This window comes from Odocoileus virginianus, chromosome 4, assembly GCF_023699985.2.
Source record: "Odocoileus virginianus isolate 20LAN1187 ecotype Illinois chromosome 4, Ovbor_1.2, whole genome shotgun sequence".
In the NCBI taxonomy this organism is placed as follows: Eukaryota; Metazoa; Chordata; class Mammalia; order Artiodactyla; family Cervidae; genus Odocoileus; species Odocoileus virginianus.
Genome location: NC_069677.1, coordinates 22,191,741 through 22,201,515, shown reverse-complemented (window position 1 = coordinate 22,201,515; position 9,775 = coordinate 22,191,741).

Sequence of the window (9,775 nt, the reverse complement as noted above, 5' to 3'; positions counted from 1 at the left end):
ATTTACCTTATTTTAGTCATTACTTCCATTTCAGAGAGCAAACAGGAGGCTGGTTGTAAATATATAACCTGAAGCTCACCTATTCCCTGTTTCATGAAATGTAAACAGGAGGCTAGTTCTAAGTGTCTGACCTGAGGCCCATCTTTTTCTTGCTCCAATGTAAACAGGTGGCCAGTTGCAAATGTCTAGCCTGTCTCCTGCTTCAGAATCATTTCTGTGACTGGCTTATTTCCGTGACTGGCTTATTTCCATGACTGGCTTATTTCCATGACTGGCTTATTTCCATTAGCATACTGTTCTCAATATCTCTCTGTCTGACCATAAAAAAGGCTGAGCACCGAAGAATTGATGCTTTCGAATTGTGGTGCTGGAGAAAACTCTTGAGAGTCCCTTGGACTTCAAGGAGATCAAACCAGTCAATTCTAAAGGAAATCAATGTTGAATATTCATTGGAAGGACTGATGCTGAAGTTGCAGCTCTAATACTTTGGCCACCTGATGCAAAGAGCTGACTCACTGGAAAAGACTCTGATGCTGGGAAAGATTGAGGGCAGAAGGAAAAGGGGATGATAGAGGATGAGATGTTTGGATGGCATCATTGACTTAACGGACATGAGTTTGAGCAAACTCTGGGAGATAGTGAAGGACAGGGAAGTGTGGAGTGCTGTAGTCCATGGGGTCGCAAAGAGTTGGACACGACTGAGCGACTGAACAAAAATTCTTGCTTGGGCCCCAGTCTTGCCTTTCATAGCTCTGTCTGTGAAAGCCCACAGGTAAATACCTCTCTCCTGACACCAAATGTCTCTTGATTTCTTTCTTTTCCACTGTTATATTCTAGCTGCAGCCCACTGTAAGACTGAGCCCTCCCAAAGTCTCAGGGCTGACCGCCCAACCCTTCAATTCCCCTGGCCAAAGGCAGTTCCCCTTGTTCTTCTAGATTTGCTATTTCATATTTCTTCCTAGGAACTCTGTGGTTTCCTCTTTTACACTCTGTCTTCAACTCTCTTCAACTCTTTCTGTTACTCCCTTCATCTTTTCTCCCTTCTTTCTTTTTTTTCCCTCTTGACTACTGACCTTAGGAGGCCAGTACTTACTCTAACACTACTTCCTTTAAACCTTTCTTTCTGAACTTTCCTGGTTCTTTCTCTTTTTATCCCCTCTTTCAGTCTCTCTTTCTTTCTTCTGTAACTTCAAACTTCTCTTTGCTACTTTATTTCTTAGTCTCTATTTCTTTCTGCCTGTCTTTGTGTGTTTCTTTCTTGCTCATCCTTAACCTCTTTCCTTTTGCTGGAAAAAACCTTAATGTGAAACATAAACATATGTAAAAGAAAGGCACAAACCATTAACCATTTGTGGTTAAAGGGGCATAAACCATTAAAGTTTAGCAGGTAATTATAAATTGGGCACCTATGTAACTTTTGCAAAGGTGGCAAATAGATTAATGCTAGGATTCATAGCCTTTAGTATGTACCATCCTGACCACAAATACTTCAATCTTCACAAGCCTCGGTTTTGTATATCAGTTTCTTGCTTTTCTTTATGGTGTGATCACTTCTGTGTGTCTCCTAAACAGTATAGTTTAGTTTTGCCTATTTTTTTTTTTTTATATTTAAACCCCCTTTTTTAAAAAGGGGATTTTTCTTTTTTGGCTTAAAATATTTCAGTCTAAACGAATTTATGTCAGCTGTCAATGAAAGAATGTCACTAATACTATTTTTGAATGTTATCCCTATGGAATCATACCATATATATTCTTTCATGTCTTTCTTCTTTCACATTAGGTTTGTAAGACTTATCAGTATTGCTGCTTGTAGCTATAATTCATTCATTTTCATTGATTCTCTTTATTCATTGGATGGACATGCTGAGATTTATTCAACTGCTGTTGCTGCTGCTGCTGCTGCTAAGTTGCTTCAGTCGTGTTCGACTCTGTGTGACCCCATAGACGGCAGCCCACCAGGCTCCCCCGTCCCTGGGATTCTCCAGGCAAGAATACTGAAATGGGTTGCCATTTCCAATGCATGAAAGTGAAAATGAAAGTGCAGTCGCTCAGTCGTGTCCAACTCCTAGTGACCCTATGGACTGCAGCCCACCAGGCTCCTCTGTCCATGGGATTTTCCAGGCAACAGTACTGGAGTGGGGTGCCATTGTCTTCTCCGTTTATTCAACTATCTGACATCAAATTGTAGTTTTCAGATGACTTATTTGCCTTTAAAAATAAGGGCTGGATTTGCTGCCCCCTTGTGTCTTTCAGCAACTATAACAACATCATTATATAGATTCTTACTCTTGGGCATCGCCCCAAATCAGAGCTTCACCAGGCCAGCTTGCTCAGATTACACCTGGGGGCTGAGGAGACCACACCTTTCAGCTGCAAAGAGCTCTATGAGGGAGAGGCCTTTATTACCAGCACAAAGCTCAGTGCTAACTCTATTGAGGTTTCAGTTACCAGGTCTGAAAAGAATTTAGCATCAATAGATCTGCCAAATACAGTGGGGAGGTGCCCAGGTGCCTAAAAGAATGTTTTTCAAAAAAGGTATCTTTTACAATGTTATTAACTCAGATACCAAGTCTTACTCTGAAAGCAGACTGGGGAAATTCACTTCAACAGGCATTTTATTCTTTTATTCACCTGATGTTTATTGAGTACCAAACATTGTTCTCGGCGTTAGAATACAAAACTAAACAAATACAGTAAACAAATAGGCACATAACTTTGTAAGTTATTTTTAAACAAATAGGCACATAACTTTGTAAGTTATTTTTTATCCCGAGTTAGTGATAAGTATTAAAAATAAAGCAAATTAATGGCAAAGAGATAACCAGCTGGTTCTTGGAATGCCATTCAGAGAAATTGACATGCAGAAAGGTGAATGATGTAACAGAGCAAGCCACGTGAGGGTCCAGGGGAAGAGCATAGGTAAAGAGAACTGCAAATGCAAAAGCATTGAGGAGGGAAAGAACTAATTATGCTTGCAGAATAGTGAGAAGGTTAGTTTGATGAAAGCAGAGGACGGATTAGCAGGAGATGAGATGGAGAGATAGGTAGAACATTGCAGGTATGGTAAGAAAATTGGATTTTACTCCAAGTGATGGAAATCCATTGGAGAGTTGAAGTGGGGAGTGATATGGTTTAATTTATGTTTTGAAATTACCCCTCTGGCTCCTGAGTAGAAAATTGATTCGAAGGGTACAAAAGTATAAACAGAGTGGTAAAAGAGAAAACTATTGCAAAAAATCCTAGCCAGAAATGAGATAGCTTTTGGACTAGGTGAAATGGTGGAGGTTGTGAGAAGTGGTCATATGAAGGGGGTATCTTGAAGACTGAGCCCACAGGACATGCTGATGAACTGGTTGTGGCGAATGAGGAAAACAGGAGTTCAGGATGATTTCTGGTTTGGGCTTAGCAGGTAGTAGAGGGGTGGAGATTGGAGTGGTCAGGGGAAGAGACGCATCTCAAGTTCTAGTGGGAGTGCATTAACTTTGAGATACTTATTATGTGATAGCCATCTGTTCCAGGAAACAAACTCACTCAGAAGGACAATGCAGATAGTGGAGTGCAGTTTATTATACCGGTGGGCCCAAGGCAGAGTCTCCTCTTAGCCAAGGACCCCGACCAGTTTTTGTGAAAACCTTATATAACCTAAGTGTATAAGGTTCCCTGAAACTAGTCTGAACAAAGGAAAAAGAAAAATACAATCAAAGTTAACCCGTGATCATATGCCTTAAGCCTAGGTAGTTAACAGTGGACAATTATCAATAGGCCTGTGGTCATAACTCAATGAGCATAAATAGAATGTATGATTCTATTTGGTTACACAGATAATTAGGGTATTCTTTTAGGCAAGGGAGAGCCCTGGGGCTCTTCCTTCTGGGGGCCGGTTTTCCAGTTGGTATATCATTTCCATAGATACTGGGCATGTAGCTCAAAGTCCACAGTCTGGCCCAAGATCGAGTCCCGCTTTCAAGATGGAGCCTGTTCTGTCTGTTTCTTCCTTCAGTTACACATCCAAGGGGACATGTCCAGTAGATGAGTGGTACATAAGTCTTGGATAGAGACTAGGACTAGAGGTATACACGTGGGAACCACCGTGGAACTGAATGAGATCACCAAGGAGTGAGAGTAGGAGAGAACATGGTTGAGGACTAAACTCTGGGACGCTCAACATTTAGACAGCCAGAAGAAGGTGGGGCCAGCAGAGGGATCTAAGCAGGAATGGGCAGGGAGGAGGAAGGAAAAGCAAGAGAGTTTAGTATCCCAGAAGCCAATTTCTTAAAGTGGTTTCAAAAAGGAAAGTATAAACTGCCCTCCCCTTCACCCCTAAAAATGCTATTGAAAGGTCAAGTAAAATGAGAATTGAGAATTGACAACTGATTTTCTGGGAGGAAGTCACTGGTGACTCTGGCAAGGAATGACCTTAGTAGGGCTGATGGGCTGGAAGCTTGATTGGCAAGAACTGAGTTACGACTAGAAAGGAGAGATGAGACATTGTGTGAAGACGTTCAGAAAGTTTTTAAGAAATGCAATCCATGCTCATAAGAAGTTGAGTTTATAAAGATTAATGAATATTTCAGAGGGCTTCTGTGTCACATGAATTTATATCTGTTACACTATAGGCAGGCAAAGAAAAAAAAAGTAAAAAAAAATGCCTTCATGGTTTGCTGACAGGAAAACAATGGAAACATTTTGAAGAAATCCCTTTCGCATTCAAGTGGCGTAAAAGTGAAGTAGAAACACAAAGTCACCTTAGATTAGGCATTAGCAGAAGACGGTACACCAACTAGATATGCGACATCATCATGGTGATGGTGTGGATCAGGAGGGCGTATCAATCAGTGGCTGAGATTTTGTACATGATCTCCTTTAAAACACAAATTTAATAACCTTATATATTTGTTTCCTCTTATTTTTTCATTCTTAATTTCTCTTTAACCATCTATTTCTAACCTATTTAATGTAACTTTTTTTACTGTTTAACTATTGAATTCTTTATTTTTAAAAGCTGTCTAACAGTTTTTTTTTTTTTTTTTTTAAATCAGGGAAGTGATAATTTTTTAGTTGACCCATGTGGTTACTGAAATGTTTGTAATTCTGGAACAGAAGGTGAGAGGAAGGCATAACAACCCCCCCCTGCTGGCAGCACCACTGAACTACAAACCTCAGCCCTAGGAGTAAATAGCCTGGAGAATTCTGGTCTTGCAGCCAGAGCATACAAAGGCCCATCCCTAGTCTTGGGGTTGACTATGGAACAAAGTTTGGAGACAAAAGGGAAAGACTTGACTGTGGCCCAGCCAGCTGTGAAGACTGTTGTATGTATTGTATAAGAATCTGCCTGCAAAGCAGGAGACACAGGTTCAATTCCTGGTTCAGGAAGATCACCTGGAGAAGGAAATGACTATCCACTTCAGTATCCTTGCCTGGAGAATTCCATGGACAGAGAAGCCTGACGGGACTGTAGTCCATGGGGTCACAAAGAGTCGGACATGACTGAGCCACTATTTTTAAATATTTTGTGTATATATATATATATATATATATATATATATATATATATATATATTAGCATCCCTCCATTCCCTTTTCGACTGCAGTCATGCTGTTCTAGCCGGGTTGACATCTCTTATCTTTCATAGCTCCAGTGTGGGCCATGACTGGGCGAGACCAGTGATGCAGTTTCAGCCCCTCTGCACAGTGATTGGACCAATAAGTGATTGCCTTAGCTGGTCCAATCAAAGGTGAGGGGCAGGATACCATTCTTTCAAGATTAGGAGAAATAAGCTTTTCTTCTTCCACTGGATGTGAAAAGAGAAAACATATATTGTCTGGCTCATGTTGACAGCCATCTTGCAACTACCAGGGAAGCCAGACTTACTTTAAGTTCCTGTCTCAAAAAGTTAGAACAGAAAGATGAAAGGGGGAAACAGAATAAAATGGATTTCAGTGATTCTGTTGAGCCACTTGATAAGGCATCTTGAAACTCAACCTATCCCTGATTGAGGGTATCTAAAAGGTTGACCTTAAAGCAGATGCCTTTAATTGTTTATACTATTTGATTTAGAATTTCTTTTACTTGAAGTAATATAGAAGCCTCTGTAAATCTACTGCCCCAACTTTTCCTGCCTCCAAAAGGGCAAAAGATTGATTCTAGAAGCAGAGGCAGGACTGAATGTCCAGTTGGTGAGTGAAGGGGCCCAGCTACTGGACAGATTGCAAGTTGCTGAGCAAGACACTAAAGGGCAGAGGGGCCATGTCTGGAAACCATGAAAGAGGGAGTCCCCAGTGTTTGGAGGGGGCAGGAAGGAGTTCTCAGAAAGCCTGACTGGCACCAGAAAAGACCTGGCTGTAGTCTTTGGAAAGCAGACAGGACAAATGGAGGTTGTCCAGGCTTCCCTCTCCATCCTCCAGAGCCCCCAGCCCACTACAGAGACTAGGAAGACTCTGAGTCAATTTTGTGGGGGCAGATATATCAAAGCTCCAACCCATCAACTCCATCCTGTCCATCCTAGCAGAATACCAATGAAAGGTGAACTCAAGAATTGATATGCAGAAAAAGGTGGACAAGGGAGGTGACATCACTGGGTTGCCTTAGGGAGGGGGAGTAACCTTGTGTTACTCTTTTCTTCAACCCTCGTTGCTACCCCCCTCAGGAAACATCCTTGATCCTGACTCACGGGGAATGCTGCCAAGGCTTTTTCATAATGTGGGACTCGGCAAAATAGTGGATGCCCTTCAACTCTCTCTCCAGTCTCCTCTTCTACCTTGTACAGTATTTCTCATCCTGTCTTCATTCTGCTTCAAGCCCTCTCCTTCCAGAATCGCCTTGATTTTGTGCAAAGAGTGATGTTCTCAGGGTCAGGTGATCTAGGGTCTGAATCCTAGTTCTGCCCTGTAGTAGGTCTGTGACCTTGGTTAGTCACTTGCCCTCTGAGGATGCCAACTTCCTCATCAAAGGAAAAGCTGGGGGGAAAGAAGAGCACAATCAAAGGCATGTTGTGGGTTTGTGTATTCCGGAAGTGAAGAGTTTGGACCTGACTGACCTGCCCAGCTTTTCCTGGAACTATCATCAATCATCCTGAAGTAAATACATCTTTGCTTCCAAATTGCTGTTGTATTTCTGAGTGACACAAATGTTTTCTCTGTGCAGTCTTTGTATGCACAACGTGCTTCTCCAGATTAGTGTTCATCATCACGTTTTATCATACTTCTGTTTCAGCCATCCTGAAATATAGTTGTTTCTTCCCGCTGTCACTCAGCAAACTTCATAACTGTTATACATACCACACAGTCTCTAATTTAGATCAAACTATTTTAAATACAGCATCCAAGTTTGGTGAAAATTTGTCCACTTAGATTTGAATTTTGTAGTATCTCTTAAGAGACAGAACCTTAATTGCAATTTTAAAGACAGAAAATATGGCTGGACATGTTATTCCAGGTAAAAGAGCATGTTCAGAGTATTTCAAACAGGGCTCAGTTTGGAAACCATTGAAAAATGAATAGCTTGGAGCATGTGAGCCTTGAGGAGGCTTCTTAATAACCCAGCTCTCATTTTTTCATTCCAAGAGTGTTACTGATACAAAGGGCTAACTCCCACCTTCACAGAGACTTCCCAAAGGGGAAGAGCAAAGAGCCATCCTCAGTCCAGAACATTTTAGAGAAAACAGAGTGTGAGTAGGTGATAATGTCTACTCTGCTTCCTTGGCCTGAGCTCTAGGCATCTCTGAGGGTCACCATCTCACAGAACTGAGAGCTCAGTGGTGAAGTGCAGTGCAGCCGGGGAGGTCAGTCACAGCCCCAGGGAAGCTTTCCTGGGTTTGTTTTGAATGTGTTGTTGAGGACGGTGCTCTTCACGCACCTCTCAGTGGCAGCTTAATGAAGACCCACAGGAGAGGATTTGCTTAGGACTCAGGGCGGGGAGGCTGCTCTGCCTAACACCTCCTTTGTTTCTGCTATGTAGACATGGAGAATCATCTTACTCTGTTGCCTTTTTCACATTGTTGGCTACAAACATTGAGCCAGGTTTATATGGAGTGTGTAGGAGTACATGGAATTCATTTGTGCACCAACTCCAGTCCTGGATCCATCTTTTAGTTTGCTCTCTTTTACCCTCTCTTTTGTATTTACTCATTTAAAAAATGTTTCAGTATGAAATTTCCAAATGTACTCAAGAGTAGGGAGAATAGTATAATAAGCTTCCACATATCTATCCCCCAGACTAAAGTTATCAACAGCAACAATGTCCACCCCCAGACTAAAGTTATCAAGATTTTGCCACTTTTGCATTATTGGTTTCTTTTTCTTTTGGTTCATGCTTGGAGAATTTTGAAGCAAGTACCAAGGACCTTGTCATTTTGAGCTTAAGTACTTCAGTATGTATCTCTAAAAATTTTGGACAGGTTCTTAAAAATCCACAATAACATATGAAGTGAAGTATAAGTTGTTCAGTCATGTCTGACTCTTTGTGACCCCATGGACTATACAGTCTATGGAATTCTCCCAGGCCAGAATACTGTAGTGGGTAGTTTTTCCCTTCTTCAGGGGATCTTCCCAACCCCGAGACTGAACTTAGGTCTCCCACATTGCAGGTGGATTCTTTACCAGCTGAGATGCCAGGGAAGCCCCCAATGACATATGACACCCAACAAAATTAAGAATTTCTGATTAGATTAGAGGCCTGATTAGATTCAGATTTAGTTTTCTGACATGAATATTTCAGGATTAGTATTGTACAATTCCTCCAGTGTTATATCAAGAGGCACATAACACCTGGTTGTATTTCTTTTCATGATTGATTCACCCTGTCCTATTTGTTTCCCTGAGAAGGAAGAAATTTAGTTGGTTTTTTGTTTATTATTCCATTTATTTTTATTGTATACAAATATTTATCTCTCATCTTTAGATCAAAGCTATGCAAGCTCAGTTGCTTAGTCGTGTCCAACTCTGCAACCCCATGGACAGGCTCCTCTGTCCATGGAATTTTCCAGGTAAGAATACTGGAGCAAGTTGCCATTTCCTACTCCAGGGGATCTTCCTAACCCAGGGACTGAGCCTGGTGTCCTGCATTTCCTGCATTGGCAAGTGGATTCTTTACCACTGCACCGCCAGATCAAAGGTAGCGATATCTATATATAGTTCTGCCCCTTGATTTTTTTCTTTTCTTCTCTTTTTAAGTCAAGAGTATATCCTGGAGACTATAATAGTCTATAGAGACAATCCTTATTCTTTTGTTCAGCTCCATAGTTCTCCATTCAGTGGGTGTTCCATATTTATTCATCTAGCGCCCTACTGGTAAGCATTTAGGTTGTTTTCAATCTTTAGATGCTAAAAATAACATTGCAACGAATAACTTTTGGTGTATATAATTTTCTACTTTTGCCAGTATATTATAGGCCAAGATTTCTAAACTTGGGATTGCTGAGTAGAAGGGAAATACATATATTATTCTGTCATATATTTTTGGGTGTTTTAAGATATAGAAAATATTGTCATATTTTGTGCCTTTTTGAATGCTATTTTAAACTTTTTTCCAAGAAACTTGGGGCATTAATTAATTTTTATTTTTATTATTATAATACTTTTTGATGCAACAAATACATTTATGATTGTATGTATATCTATTATCTATATGCATAATTTTCTGTTGTGAAAATTAATATTAACCAGGGATATCCATATACTTCCCTCTTTCCCCAGTCCACCAAAGCCAACACCATCATTGCCAGATCAACCTTTTCTATTTCTAAAGGCTTTTCCCATCCTTTGTACTCTAAACTTG